Source organism: Gossypium hirsutum, chromosome A08 (assembly GCF_007990345.1).
Source record: "Gossypium hirsutum isolate 1008001.06 chromosome A08, Gossypium_hirsutum_v2.1, whole genome shotgun sequence".
NCBI classification, from domain to species: domain Eukaryota; kingdom Viridiplantae; phylum Streptophyta; class Magnoliopsida; order Malvales; family Malvaceae; genus Gossypium; species Gossypium hirsutum.
This window is the reverse complement of record NC_053431.1, coordinates 117,076,119-117,092,832: the sequence shown is the minus strand read 5'-3', so window position 1 is coordinate 117,092,832 and position 16,714 is coordinate 117,076,119. Positions and strand designations below refer to the sequence as shown.

Genomic DNA, 16,714 nt, shown 5'->3' with positions numbered 1-16,714 from the left:
AAACGAATGATTATATGTGATGTATATCCGATTCAGGTACGTTCGAAATGTATACTATGTTGAAAATAAAAGGTAAGTATATGTACAAGTGATGATATATGTTATAAATATGAGAAAGTATGCTATATGTGTAAATGAATTGGGAATATGCTAAATTTATATGAACTATATGGTTTGAGATGGTATTTGGCCATGGAGTGTATTTAATTTAATGATGCTTCCATGTTTTGAATGTTAAGTTTATTTGTATATGGCTTACTAAGCTTTTGAAAGCTTACTCTGTGTGTTTTTCAACTGTTTTATAGATATTGAAACTACTGAGAGCTTGGGGATTGTCGAGGATCATCACCACACTATCAAACTCTATTTTGGTACATTTTGTAAGTGTAAATATTGAAGTATGGCATGTATAGGCTAGAGATAGTTGAATATGTTTTGTGAAGTGTATAATTATGGTTGAACTTATGGTTTGATTTTGGAATATGATATATGATGCAAAATATACTTATTTGATGTGTATATGAATGACCAAATGAAATGGTCAATTTTGGTAAGTTTTGGTATGTGCATATTTGAGAAATTGGTAAGTTTATAACATGTGATTGAATGAAGTAAAATGAGTTCATGAAACAAATGTATAATTATGATTTTGTCTTATGTTTTGGCATAATTTGGTATGGCTATTAGGCATGAAATTGGTTGATAATGTTATGGCTTAATTGGTGTATGATTTGGTTATGAAATGGTTGAGAATTTGGTATAAAATGTTGTAATTTTGATGCTTGTAGGGAGGACCCTTAATGGGTGGCATTTTGGCCTTATAAATGGCCTATTTTTTTGCCCACATGGGCAGAGACACGGGTATGTGTCTCAGCCATGTTGCTCGAGGGCCATTTCGAAATGAGCCTGGGCAGATCACAAGGTCGTGCACACCGGCGTGTGCTAGGCCGTGTGGCCAAGTCAGTTTCTAACACGGCCTAGACACACAGCCGTGTGACCCAAGTCAGTAGCCTCCCTAATTTTCACACGGCCTGACACACAGGCGTGTCTTGTGGCCGTGTGGACAAGTCAGTATGTAGGCCCTGTTTTGACACGACCTAGACACACGGGAGTGTCTAAAGCCGTGTAAGGCACACAGTCTATTCACACGGGCATGTGACTTGTACAACTTTGAAAATTGTTTAAATTTTGAAAACTTTTGTATGAACTCGGTTCAGTCCCGACCCCTTTCTAAAGCATGTTTAAGGTCTTGTTGACCTATGTAAGGGACTCTGTAATGATGTACGATTATGTGTGAATGATGTTTGTGAATTATTTATGAAATGTTCCGATTTGTTAGGTAACGCCTTTAACCCTAGTCCGGTGACGGATACGGGTTAGGGGTGTTACACGCACGGCCTTGGGGGCTTTAAAGTTTCCAAGTTCAATTAGTTAGTCAATTTAGTCCCATTTTCTTGTAATTTGTATGTTTTTGAAACCTTGGGGTTAAGTATTGCCCGACCCATATCGAAATTTTAGCAATTATTAACTTTTTAAGTGTTATTGATGACGTCACGAACAAACTAAAATATGAAAATGGCAAGCGCACCTATCAAATGGTAGTATATCTATAGTGAGTCGAGAATATCGTATCCACAAGGACTAAAAGTACTATTAGTTACTATTTTTTGATTATTTAGCCGAATAAATTGAAGGATTTGTTTTAAAATCTAATTTTAACTAAACTAATTACTAAATGACAGAGAGCGAATTGGGAAAATAATCGAAAAAAAACTTATGAGAGAGACAATACCCAAGAAAGAATCCACCTAAACTTCACTTATTATTCTACATTTGAATTAAACGATTTATTCATTTTACTTAATCCGTAGAAGTCCCTAAATTATATTAATATCTCTTTCGAGAATAAAAAAAAACTAACTCTAGGTTGATTAATTAAAATCTCTTTCTAATTAAAACCCCTATCGTTACATTAACTCGATTTATGGATTCTCCTATTAGATTTGACTCTAATTCGATAGATTTATGTCGTCCTATTTCTAGGATTGCATGCAACTCCACTCAATTATGCCAAATCTACTCTTAAACAGGGACTTTTGCTCCACTAAATAAGCACATCAATCATGAATTAATATCCTGAAAACATTAAACATGAAGGTAAGTAAACATAATTGAGATCAAGAACAAATATTTATCATGTAATTCAAAAAAATCAAATAATAAGATTTGTCATAGGTTTCATCTTCCCTAGGTATTTAGGGAATTTAGTTCATACTTGGAAAGGAAAACATCTCAAAAATAGGAAAACAACAAAACATAAAGAAACCCAAAAACTTCTAAAGAAATTGAATGGAGATATTCTGTCTTGAAGGAGATCCTGCTTCTAAGTTGAGTCCGTTGACGTTCTTCGAGTAATTTCTGCGTTCTACTCTGCGTACCCCTTTAGCTCCTCTTCTAGTGTGTATTTATAGACTTTAGAATGCTTAGAAACCCTAAAAATTGGGTTTTTCCATGTAATAGGGAAGCAGGGTACGTAATCGACACAGACTGGCACATGGGCGTGTGGTCAGCCCATATGGAAATGCCCAGGCCGTGTAGATCCTAGAAACAGCTCTTTTTGCCCGATTTTAGCTCTTTTTTACTCTTTTCGCCCCCTATGCTCACCTAAGTATAGAAACATGAATTTAAAAGATTAGGAGCATCAAGTTCACTAATTCATATGATAAATCATCCAAGTAATTACCTTTAATTCAAAATCGACAAGATTTTACATCCTCACTAAAGATTCACTCAAATCACTAAAAGTATTTAAGGTTTAAAAATTCAGCACTCAATAGTCAATTATGAAAAGTCATTACCATAGGCTTGTATGACAATCAAATCTCCACCACTATAAAATGATATGATACACAAATCAAAAGGTCTTTAAAGGGTTGTAACGGGGCTTGGGTTAAAGGTGTGGATAAAGGCTAAAAAGGAAGATTAGAATCGAGATTGAATAGATAAATTCCCTAACTAGAAAAATAAACTAATACTGAATAATTACATCAATCGAAATTATTAAAGAATAACGCGAGCTTCTTCTCAGAATATGAAATTAACTACTTAAGCTCAAAAACATAGAACTAGTAATAATCAACATAAATTTTTTTTTTCACTTTTTTTTCATTTTTTTTGAGAACAATGGATAATAAGAGGAAATTTAACAACTGAAACAAAATAACATAGTTAAGCAACTAATCAAATCAAATCTCGACAAAAAGGGAGTCAATAAAATGGGAAACAATTCTCAATGAATAAAAAATGAGTTATGAGTTAATATTAATGGGTAAATCAAGAAATGGCTTGTTAAGCTTAAAGAGGGTTTATTAAGGGTTAATCATAAAGGTAGGCTTATGGTATAAGTGGGTTAAAACCTAGATGCCTATATCATCTCACTATATCAAATCAAAGGTGTGGTCTCGACATGTATAATTGAAGCAAGTTCTAGAATAACCAATCAATATTGACACACTCATAACCAATAATAGAGTGAACAAGAAAAGTGTATGCTCTAAAGGCTTAAAATCTCACAAAAATTATGGTTTTTTATGTTAATCTTGCAAATCTCAAACTTCAAGGTAATACTTCAATTTAGGGAAACAACCTAAAATTTTTAATTCTGAAAATAGACTTATCATGCTTGATTCTCTAGTGTCTTAAAGTTCAAATAATCAATTCACAATTATCTATGAATTTAATCTAAAACACATCAATGATAATCATAAATCAATAAGAATTAATAGTAATGTGAGAAAATTACTTAAACACAAGACATAATTCAGGGATTTTCTAATAATTCTATAGATAACCTTCCTACACTTAAGATGTACATTGTCCTAAATGTACAAACATATATAATTACAATATAAACAGAATATCATAAGAAAAGGAGAAAACTGAAACTACCCTGTATATTGGATGAAATCTTCAGAATAGTGAAATGCGGAATTGCAGTCAAATCTAAATGTAACTTACGATTCCGAGCAAACTAACAAGAAAATAAACACAAATAATAAAGAAGATTAAGGGGTTATAACTCGATTAGAAACAACCATAAATATTTCAAAAGATAATAATGAAAATAAGTTGAAGAAAATAAAAAATAAAACAACTAAAACAAAATTTAAAAGAAAGATAAATAATAATAATAATAATAATAATAATAATAAACTCAATGATATCAATAAACTTAAAGATAATTGTAATGATAATAGTAAAAATGAAAAAAAATAGAAATAAAAATAGTAAAATAAAAATAATAAAAATATAAAAAATATAAAAAAAAATATAAAAAAATTAAAATATAAGAATAAGAATAAGAATAAGAATAATAAATTAATTAATTAGTAAAATAAAAAATAATATAACAATTAATAATAAATAAAATAAAATAAAGTTGGGGTAATTAACCCAGTTTTCACATGGTCATGGACATGCCCGTGTGTCCAGGCCGTGTGGATCACACAGCCATGTGCCAGGCCATGTGTGTTTTCCTTCGCTTCTCCCACGCCCATATGAGATCCCACATGCCAGTGTGGCTAGGCTGTGTGGATTACAGGGCCGTATGCCTTACCCATGTAACTCTCTAACTTTGAAAAAATATTAGCTCCAGGTTTCACACGGGCACGGGCTAGGACACGCTCGTGTGTCCAGGCCGTGTCGGTCACATGGCCATGTCGCTAGGTAGTGTGTGTTTTCCTTCACTTCTCCCACGCCCATGTGAGATCCCACACGCCCATGTGGCCAGGCCGTGTGCTCCAAACATCCATGTAACCAGGCCGTATGGGTCAAAAACACACATTTTTTTATATTTTAAAAATTAATTAATTTTAAAAATTCACAATGTTAACACTCGAGTTGCCTCCCGAGAAGTACTTATTTAAAGTCTAAGCTCTACTAATCTCGTATTCGCACGGTTACGGTGGTTCACGGAGTCGAAACTCCTCTTTCTCACTGTCAATTCTATTATCAACATAAGGTTTTAGTCGAGTAATATTTACCTTAAAAGTGCCAAATTTAGAATGATTTACCTCGACTGTATCGTATGGGAAAATATTCAGTACAGTAAAAGGAGTTGCTCCATTTGAATTAAGCTCTGAAGTGGCGATTCGAGGGTCCGTTTTATCCAACAATACCTGATCGCCAATTTTAAATTGGTTTGTCCCATCCTTAAGCTTGTCATGGAGTCGCTTTGGTTCATTGTGTATTCTAGGTTCTCCCTGACATGTGTCTGCCATTCATCTAGTTCATCGATTTGTAATCTTCTTTTTTCATGATTTGTTTTATTTTTGTCATGTAAACTAGACTGCAGCTCTGTCACGTTTTTTCGAGGTGTTTTCTGCAAAGAATGTTGAGCTACAAGGTTATTAACATTAGTAGAACTCGAAATATCATCTCGATCACTAGATATCCTAATAAAATCATGAGCTTGGAGTTTAATCGTGTCATCACCTACACGAAGTATTAACTCACCTGTACCAACATCTATGATAGTTTTAGCAGTTGCTAAAAAGGGCCATCCTAAAATCAATGGTACGTCACTATCCTCATCCATGTCTAGAACAACAAAATCAAATGGGAAAAAAATTTGTCAATTTTGACGAGTACCTCTTCAACAATACCCCTAGGAAATCTAATTGTTCTATCTGCCAATTGCATGCTTATCCTAGTTTGTTTAGGTTTCCCAAGACCTAGTTACTTAAACATTTTGTAGGGCATGACATTAATACTATCCACTAAATCAACCAAAGCATTATTAACACTTAAACTACCAATTAAACAAAGAATAGTAAAACTCCCTGGATCTTTCAATTTGTTGGGTAGTTTATTCTGCAAAATGGCTGAGTATACTGCATTTAGTTCCACGTGCGACAAATCATCTAACTTCTGCTTATTTGCTAAAAGTTCCTTTAAAAATTTAACAAAATTTGACATCTGCGAAAGAGCTTTAATAAACGGTAAGTTAATATGTAATTTTTTCAAAAATTTAAGGAATTTACCGAATTGTTCGTTTGTCTGGTCTTTCCTTGTCGCATTTGGATATGGCACACGAGGTTTATATTCCTTACCGACCGAATCTTGCTTATTTTGGCTTACCTCAACCTTACCATTGCTTACCACAGTTTCTTAGCTCGGTTCAGATTCAAATTTAGTTAACCCTTCTTCATCTCGAACATTAATCGCATGAAGATACTCTCTTGGGTTAGTTTCGGTGTTTCTTGGCATGTTACCTTGTGGTCATTCTGAAATCATCTTTGCCAATTGACTGATTTGATTCTCAAGCCCTTGAATCGACGCTTATTGATTTTTGAGTGATGTTTCGGTGTTTTGGAAACGAGTTTTTGACAACGAAATAAACTTCGTCAACATCTCCTCAAGGTTCGGCTTCTTCTCCTGCTGGTAAGGTGGTTGAAAGCCTAGAGGGGGTTGTTGTCTTTGATTTCCTTGACCACCCCAAGAGAAGTTTGGATGGTTCCTCCAACCTGCATTATAAGTGTTACTATAGGGATTATTTTGAGGTCTAAAATTATTACCCATATAGTTGACTTGTTCGTCTTCTGTGCTTAGGTTGTAGGATCGATTTTCTAAATGGTTCCCTCATCCATTTGCGTTGTATTGCATCACCAGATGTAACTGCATAGAACCATATAAAAAATCAATCTTTTTATTCAAAAGTTCTGCCTGATTTGACAACATGGTGACCGCATCAATGTTAAAAACACCGGCTGCTTTCATCGGCTTTGTCTTTATGACTTACCACTGATAATTATTTAGTGACATCTCATCTATAAACTCATAAGCCTCCTCAGGTGTTTTATCATTTAGAGTCCCACCGACGGATGCATCGATCAATTGCCTAGTTGAGGGGTTCAAACTGTTGTAGAAAGTTTGAACCTGTAGCCATAGAGGTAACCTATGGTGAGGTCACCTTCTTAATAAATTCTTATACCTCTCTCATGCATCATATAGAGTCTCTAGATCTATTTGCACGAAGGAAGAGATATCATTCCTCAGCTTGGCTGTCTTAGCTAGTGGAAGGTACTTCAATAAGAATTTTTCGGTCAATTGTTCCCATGTAGTGATAGAACCTTGTGGTAGGGAGTTCAACCACTATTTAGACTTATTCCTCAACAAAAAGGTAAACAGAATGCCATCGTCAGAAACGCCATTAATTTTAAAAGTGTCGCAGAATTCCAAGAAATTAGCCAAATGAGCATTTGGGTCTTCGTCCTGCAAACCATCAAACTGAACAAATTGTTGAATCATTTGAATAGTGTTAGGTTTCAGTTTAAAATTATTTGCAGCAACAGCAGGTCTAACAATACTCGATTCAGCCCTAGTTAAATTGGGCTTGGCATAATCGTACATAGTACGATGAGCAGGATTCAGATTTACAGGATTTACAGCAACCACATGAGGTAGCTGATTATTATGATTTTCTGTCATCTCCTCAGTATTAATAACAACATCCTCTTGCTCTTATATTATACTCAGTCGACTCTGCCTCGCTTCTCTACTATTTTTGCAAGCTGTACTTTTGATCTCACTGTCGAATACTAGAGGTCCTGACGGGTTTCTTCTAGTCATAAATGAAAGGAACCTGCCAAAAGAAAATAAAATAAAAGTTAGTAAATAAAAGTAAAAACAAAAATAAAGTGTAATAAAAATAAAAAAATGGCTAAGGTAATAAAAATTAATTGTTCCTAATATTTTAGTAACGGCGCCAAAAACTTGATGACGTCACAAACTAACTAAAATATGACAAAGGCAAGCGCACCTATCGAATGGTAGTATAGCTATAGTGAGTCGGGAATATCGTATCCATGAGGACTAAAAGTACTAGTAGTTACTATCTTTTTATTATTTAGCCGAATAAATTAAAGGATTTGTTTTAAAATCTAATTTTAACTAAACTAATTACTAAGTGACAGAGAGCGAATTGAGAAAATAATCGAAGAAAAACTTATGAGAGAGACAATACCAGGAAAGAATCCACATAGACTTCACCTATTATTCTACATTTGAATTAAACGATTTAGTCATTTTACTTGATCCGTAGAAATCTATAAATTATAATAATATCTCATTTGAGAATAAAAAAATCGACTCTAGGTTGATTAATTGAAATATCTTTCTAATTAAAACCCCTATCGTTACATTAACTCGATTTATGGATTCCCCTATTAGATTTGACTCTAATCCGATAGATTTATGTCGTCTTATTTCTAGGATTGCATGTAACTCCACTCAATTATGCCAGATCTACTCGTAAACAGGGACTTTTGCTCCACTGAATAAGCACATCAATCATATATTAATATCCTGAAAACATTAAACATGAAGGTAAGTAAACTTAATTGAGATCAAGAACAAATATTTATCATGTAATTCAGAAAAATCAAATAATAAGATTTGTCATAGGTTTCATCTTCCCTAGGTATTTAGGGAATTTAGTTCATACTTGGAAAGGAAAACATCTCAAAAATAGGAAAACAACAAAATATAAAAAAAAACCCAAAAAACTTCTAAAGAAATTGAATGGATAAATTCAATCTTGAAGGAGATCCTGCTTTTGAGTTGAGTCCGTTGACATTATTCGAGTAATTTCTGCGTTCTACTCTGCGTGCCCCTTTAGGTCCTCTTCTAGTGTGTATTTATAGATTTTAGAATGCTCAAAAACCCTAAAAATTTGGTTTTTTTCACGTAACAGGGAAGCAGGGTGCGAAATCGACACAGATTGGCACATGGGCATGTGGCCAGCCCATGTGGCTCACATGGGCGTGTGGCCAGCCAGTGTAGAAATGCCCAGGCCGTGTAGATCTTGGAAATAACTCTTTTTGCTCGATTTTGGCTCTTTTTTGGCTCCTTTCGCCCCCTTATGCTCACCTTAGTATAGAAACATGAATTTAGAAGATTAGGAGCATCAAATTCACTAATTCATATAATAAATCATCCAAAAACGCATCAAGAATGGGATTAAAAACATGTTACTTTTATGGCTTATCAGTTATTAATGTTGAATAATTTTAGTATTGATAGATTTTTAAGCTAGAAGTAAAAAAAGGATTAAATTGTAGAATAAATTATAAATTTTGAGCAATAGAGACTACATTGTAAAATTTTTGAAATTTAAGAATTTAAGTGAAAATAGGGAGTTAAATTTAATTTAAAGTGAAATTTGTGTAAAAATATAAAATTAATTGTGAAGAATAAAAATTAGTCTCGGTTTAGGGATTAAATTAAAATTTAGGCAAATATTGAGTAAAAATTGAAATTTCAATATGAAATTGAATTGTGTTATATTGATGAATTTTAATTGTTTTAATTCCGTAGCTAACGTCATACCAAATCTTTGACTAAAAAGGGGAAAGATAAAGTCAACATCGAATAACTCAGAATTCTTGATTTGTATTTCTATAATCTGAACTAAGTTGTAAAATTATTGCATTTTGATTTCTTGCATATGGTAAGTATTGGAGGTGAGAACTATTGTGATTTACAATTGAAATGGATTGATTCGGTATGTGATGAATTTATTGAATTTATGTAAATTGAATTGAATTCATGTATTTATATAAAAATTTAATATTGGATATTGGCATGCCATAGAATAAGACGAGTTCACGAATTTCTTTTACTTCGAGTTGATAAGGCACTAGGTGCCAATTTACTTCGGTTTAACCGATAAGACACTGGGTGTCAATTTATATAGCGTTGGGCGCAGTTACTACTTCGGATTTATCCGATGAGGCACTAGGTGCCAAACTGGTGTGTTGGTTGGATCCGTGTATCCATCCGAGTCCGAGTCGTGTTAATAGGGGTAAATAAATAATAAAATTCTATAACTGAAATTGATATGACATAGTATAAGAAATGGAAGTGACATAGTGAATTGAAAATAGAATGTGAAAAGCTATTATATAGCAAGTGATGAGAATTGTGTATGGTATTTTTGAATTGAGTATTAAATGGCTAATGCCATTGTATGAATAAATTTGGTTTTAGATATTCAATTGTGCTTATAATTTATATGTGTATATTATATTATTATGTCTTTAAATATTCAGATTATAGAAATACCGCTGAGTTTTACTCAGCGTACGATTTTGTTTACCGTGCGCAGGTTAGGTACTTAATTTTTTATCGCTGATTCAACATCCAACAATGATCTCGATTTTAAATAAATGTGGTCATGTCTATCTTTTGTGTCGGCATGTACCTAGGGTGTCTAAATAATAGTTATTTTTTGGATTGATTGTAAATGAGGTTATAAGTTTAATATTGGTTTGGTATATATATAACCTTGTGTTTGTTTTGAAGCCATATTATGGCATGGTAAATTGAACCAAATCTAGATATGTGCATGTGAAATTAAGTTGGTGTTTAAGTGCTTATGAACTAGGCAAAATGGATTGAAATTGGCATGTTTATAAATTGGATTTGAATGATGCTTTGATGATATGAATAGATGATATAAATGTGGTACCAATGAGGGTACATTGGTTAGGCACCTAGGATGATTGTTTTGACATGTTTTGAATGTATTTGATCGTGTTTTGAACTGGTTAAACTAATGATTTTTGAGTTGATTAATGTCCAAGCATGTAGGGAATGGCAAATTTATTGTTTAAGACACATTTTAAGTCCACATGGGCATGAGACTTGACCATGTGAGACACACGGCTAGCACACGGATGTGTAAGGCCATTTCTAAAGGGTACACGACCTGGCACATAGGCGTGTGGCTTGGCCGTATAACCCAAGTCAGAGAGTTAGACAGGCATAGACAAGGGTTGGGACACGGCCATGTGTCCCTATTTCGAATGCCCACACGACCTAAGACACAGGTATGTCTCTTGGCCATGTGAGTCACACAGCTTGGCCACACAGTCATGTGAACCCTGTAGATTTGAAAATTTTTAATATATTCCGAAAAATTCTCTGAAGTTTCGAATTAGCCCCAATTTTTTTCTAACATGTATTTTGGGCCTTGAGGGCTCAAATAAGGGACAATATGTATGAATTTGATTGGTTTCTAACCTGAATATTATATGTTATGAAATTTCTTTCTTTTTGATTTGTAAATTTTGGTAATGCTTCAAAACCCTATTCTGGCGATGGATACGAGTTAGGGGTGTTACAACGCATGAGTTGACAAACAGTAAATGTCCATGTACTGTGTTGACAAAGTGATTCCGCCAATAAACTGTAGATAACATTATTGAGGTATTGTGTCTATACGATAGAATCTCACGTATAAGTTTGTTTTTCTTATGGGTATTGATACGTGTTGAATAACGGTATTTCTATAAATTATTGTATCTATTTTTGGAACTCACTAAGTTTAATTCTTACTTCGTTACTTATCTTTTTTCCAGCGTATTTCTAGTAGAAGAGGAATCAGTTGAAGGGGATTACGCCAGACCTGTGGTTGCGAGTGAGCCACTTGTTTGTTTTTGTATCTTGTATGGCTATTTGGCGAATGATGTATACATACGTTTTGCACCTAACTTTTGAAATTATCTTTGTCGTTTGTATTATTCTATCTTAAAAGGAGAATTGCTCCTCACTATGGAAGGGTATTCCAAACTCCCTTGATTTGTATTTTATGAACTTATCTTTTTTATGCATATGCCTCAGCTGGGCAATGGTTGGATAATGAGACTTCTCTTGTATAATTCTTAATACTTTCTTTAAAGACGTGATACTGGACGAAAGAAGAATAATAGTTTTAAACTAAAAGGGAAACCTTCATAACTGTTTTCTCAAAAATTTAAGTTAAGCCAAAAGATTTGAATCCGTTTGTAACGCCCTAGTCTATTGGAGGGTCTATCTGGTTATTTGATACATGTCATATCTTCTTGACGAACTAAGGGGTGTTACAAAACATATCATTTTAAAATAATAATGTTTCCACATAATAATATTTATCACCAACTAAACAAAAAATTATTAAAATAAATTACCTTAACTTGATTGCTTGCAATTGAAATATTCTATTCTATGCAAAATAACATTAAAACATAAGTATCTTTATTAATATATATATATATATAAACATAACTAATCTAGTAAAATATAAATTACAAACATAAAAAAATAATAACGAACCAATAACTTCAATCATACACATAACTAGAAACGGTTTCACAAGTTGACACAAAACACTAACAAATAAAATATAAAAAAATATAATAATATAATCTTAAATATTAAAAATAAAATATAAACATATAATATACAAACTATTATTACAAACAAAAAAAGTCATACCTTATCATAATCTTTTCCTAAAACTTCAACACAAATAACACAAACAATTCTTTTCTCTCTTACTCTTTTTTCTGTTCAATTTTTTTTAAATTCCCGTCCAATGCTGTCAATGTGTTAGATAATACCTCTTTAAAAAATATTTTTTTCCTTACACATATTCATCTTTTTATGTTGTTTGACTATTTGATAGCGTCACTTTAAAAAAATTTCAGCTAAAATAATTGTCAAATGATAAGATGCTTGTTAAGATAGTGTTGTTTGACACATTAGTGAAAGAACATACCATTTTTATAATTAATCTATCACTTATCACATTTTTATAATTAATTTTTTATATTATCTACATAAAAAAAACAATATGGAAATTGTGCACCTCTTGTTAAGATGAATTACAAAAAGAATCGTGCTAAGCACAGGTAATACCACCTCCCTCTATACATATCAATAACTCTCTATTTTAATCATTGAACCAAAAAATTCTCTATTTTTAATCAAAAATAAAAGAATATTGGGATTCATAATCTAGCCACAAATTACTTCTTGAACCTGCTCCACATTTCTACACTTGACTACATTTTGTGGGTTGATTCAGGCTGACAAGTTCGGTATTTCAGAGCATGAGGAATGCTTCCACCATCTCTTCATGAAATCTGATAATTCATAGCACGATTTAGAATCAACGAATTGTGGTTCGTCCAAAAGATGATGATCCTATTTTGCTATCAGTGCTCTGTTTAAAAACATCATGTCGACAAATAAATTAGTTGCTTTATAAACTTTTGGCTAGCAGACAGTTCGCATACAAAACAGAAAAAAGTAAGCATTCAACAGTACTGAATAGAAATAAGCTTTGTTGAGCAAAAATGTTTGCCATTACCTGAGATTTAGAGGCAGGGAACAACCTCCAAAAGCAAAGTGTCTCATCCCCAGATCCCGTAACTATTTTCTGCAAGGAAAAAAAAAAGAGAAGGTCATTTCACCATAGGAAAAACATGTACGCACAAATAAAGCTCAACTATAGAGTAGAAGGTGAGAGAAACCATGAAGCGTGGGAAAGCAACCTACCTGTCCATCCGGAGAGATTGCGAGACAAAGAACTCGAGTTGTGTGGCCCGTGAGAGTAGCCAACTGCATCATTACAATAAAATTTTAGAAAGGAACAAAAGTAGATGATGAGCAACTATTATCAAATATACACTATTTTTAAACTTCGCATACCTTTGACATGGTAGGGTATCTCCAAACAATTATATGGTCCTGGGAAGATCCATGAGTACTGACAAGTTCATTGATATTCTTAGACCACACAAGATTGCTTATCTGTCATGCATAAAATGGACATTATAACTGTAAACTCCAGTATTAAGCACTTAGGCACAAAAATAAACTAGCGGAATATCTGTTCGGTGTTTTTTCTCATTCCATGCACGTGTAAGGACAAATTAAAGGGGCATGAAATGATAGAGACCAAAAAAGAAATGATCACCTGACTGCCAGTGTCCAAGCAGCTCAAGTGTGTGTTAGTGGTTGTATCCCAGAATCGAATACAACGATCAGTTGCACCACCTCCAGATGCAAGAAGGCCATGCCGATGGGGAGACCATGCAATTGCTTTTAAAGCAGCGGTATGCTCACAATGTTTCAGGACAGGTTGAGCCGAATGTTGATTCCAAACAAGAAGCTGCATATGGTTGAGAGATTCCCCATTCAATCAGTTCAAAAATTGAACAATATAATAAGTCTATATAGGAATAAATTAGACAGGGAAAAAAACATGTATTACATACTCTGTTCTCATTACCGCCTGATGCTAGTTCACGGTCATCGTAAGACCACTTCAGTCCACAAACCTACAAATAGCCACCGGAGATTCAGACTCGAGAGTTCGGGAATAAGCACATAAAAATGAATGAACACAAAAAAAGTACCACTACCATTCCCAAAATAACTAATGACAAACATTGGACGATGAATTCATGACAAACAAGAGAAAGAAGTGGCAATTATGAAATAAAAGGAGATGCATGTCAGAAAAATCTGAGCCATATCCAGTTGTAATAGTATTTGTATGTATTTGTATAAATGCATATATACACAACTGTCAGGGTAAAATATATATATACTGCTGAGCATGCTAAATCAAACTGAAGATGAGTAAGAGTCTCACCTCATTCTTGTGTCCAACAAGCTTACTGGCAAAATCATCCCGAGCACGTATATCTATTTGAAGAATGCTGTTGTCATGACTACCAGAAGATAATAGAGAAGAGCTCCAAGCTAACACCCCAACACGTGATCGATGCCCTTCCATTGTTCTTACCCTGCGGCAGTTAGATGCATCCCATATCTACAAAGAAAGTGATAGATATTAACTCACTGCATTATCCTATGAGCAAAAGACTGGAAGTGAAATATAGACAGAGGTTAGAAGACTCCAAGCAAAGGCGATAGTGGAGCAAGAATAATCTTTTAAGAAAAAAAAAATCCTATAACCAAACCTGAACTTGGCCATTGTTAGTTCCAACAGCAAGGTGAGTTCCACATTGAGCCCAACCAACTGAACAATTACCATCACTTATCCCGAAATCACACAACTTGGAAACCTTGTTACCACAAGCATTCCACAAATAAATACAACTTTCCAACCCCACAGCCAAGACATTGTTGGGTGACCAGTCCACCAAATTCAAATAGAAATCATCTTCCAATCCAGGTGCATCCAAAACCTACAATGCATAGGAATAAATGTTAACCCGAAAATTTTTTTATTACAAAGTGTTGAAAAGTCAAATTAAAAGGGGTGTTGAAAAGTCAAAAAAATGGGAGGTGCAAGTGGCACCGAAAGAAAAAAATGGTAGGCAAGTTGTTTAAAGTTGAATAGGATAATTGAGAAGGGATATTCTGACTAAGGAAAGACTTGGTATTTAAGAGATCCATGTGATCCACCTCTCTTCCCTAGGAATTGAACTTTGTGTGATTTTTTAGTACAATAATTTACACGCTTCCGACCCTATTGGAACAACACAAAGACCCTACTAATTTTCTAATTTCAACCTAATTTACCATAAAACGCATAAAGACCTCACCTTGTAAGGTGAGGTGGGAACCTTCCTGGGAGCTTTAACAGGACTATGGCTAATGCCAGGGCCCGACTCGTCATACCCTAAAGGTCGAAGCGAATGTAAAGACCGTTTAGTTTCAGTTTTGTACCGGAAAATACGCGGGAAGCCGGAGTACCCGGCTTATCGGGCCCAAACAACGTGGCGCGTAAAAGGCTTTGATAAGTAATAGAACGATCTTCTTTTCCTTGGTCTGACGCGGGAGAATTGGAGAAGTCGAAAAGTGCGAAATTTGAGCCAGATCTGCTGGGGATAAACCTATCAGAGTAAATTGTGTGCGACGGAGAGTTGTTGTAGTTGGGAGTTGATCATGCGATTGATCGACATAGTCGGAGTCGGAAGGTTTCCTGGATGGAGGATGTTAAAAATGTCACCACCGACTTCTCTTTTCTAGTCGAAGGTTGTGCCCATCGTGAGATGGTGCAGCCAAAGAGAAGGGCAGGCTAGACCTGCAATTAAACAGGTCCTTCGGCTTTTGTACGAGAGTTCAAATCCGATGCGAAGCTGTCGAAGATGAAGATTACGAAGGTAGCGACGGATAAGCGGAGGGAAAATCCCTAGGAGTGATGATCTCTTTTTCACAGATATCTTGCTTCATCTTCAAGCACATTAAGCTCATATTAATAGCACTAGAATTAGAATTCTATCAAGAAAGAAACTGCAATAGAAACTTTTTACTGGAATTATCAATATATCCGTTATTATGCCGACTTTGTAAACCCAGGTATATAGTCCGTATCAGATCCCGCCATTATGTTCTTTTTTAAATTTTTAAGCGGTTAAATTTTAGTTTTTCTCTTTTTATTATGCCGGTTTTTTACCTAAATAAATTTAAAAAAAAATTAAATACTGAAATAGTTTGTTTGTTGAATTATATACGAAAATTATATTTTTTTGGGTCGCGCCTATCTGACAAGTACAATACATTTTTTATATTAAAATATTTTTTAAATAAAATATTATTATTTTATTTTTATTAAAAATATTTAAATAATGGTGATTTTCCAAAGTCAGAACAGGGGAATCCGAATTCATTCTAACCTTGTCTCACAAAATTCATTATATCTCATAATTTACAATTCAATTGCTATATCGTTTCTTCTATAAGAAACTAGACTCAATAATTTTTAATTCCATATTTTATTCATCCTCTAATTCAATTTCTTCAATTTTTGGCGATTTTTCAAACTTAGACTACTGCTGCTGTCCAAAATAGTCTTAGTACAAAATGTTGATTTACTTTAATTTCAATTTAATTCTAACTAAATTCACTTACTTTT

At 33.8% G+C, this 16,714-nt stretch overlaps 1 non-coding gene and 1 pseudogene across 1 annotated transcript; one reads left to right on the top strand and one right to left on the bottom strand.

Annotated features, from left to right (window-relative positions):
• The first annotated feature begins 6,952 nt into the window (after positions 1 to 6,952).
• Positions 6,953 to 7,059, top strand: LOC121205675 (small nucleolar RNA R71). Its single transcript, XR_005900751.1, has one exon. It is a non-coding gene; the product is annotated as a small nucleolar RNA R71 (small nucleolar RNA).
• Positions 7,060 to 12,991: 5,932 nt separating this feature from the next.
• Positions 12,992 to 15,761, bottom strand: LOC107926941 (protein FIZZY-RELATED 2-like; annotated as a pseudogene).
• Positions 15,762 to 16,714: the final 953 nt, after the last annotated feature.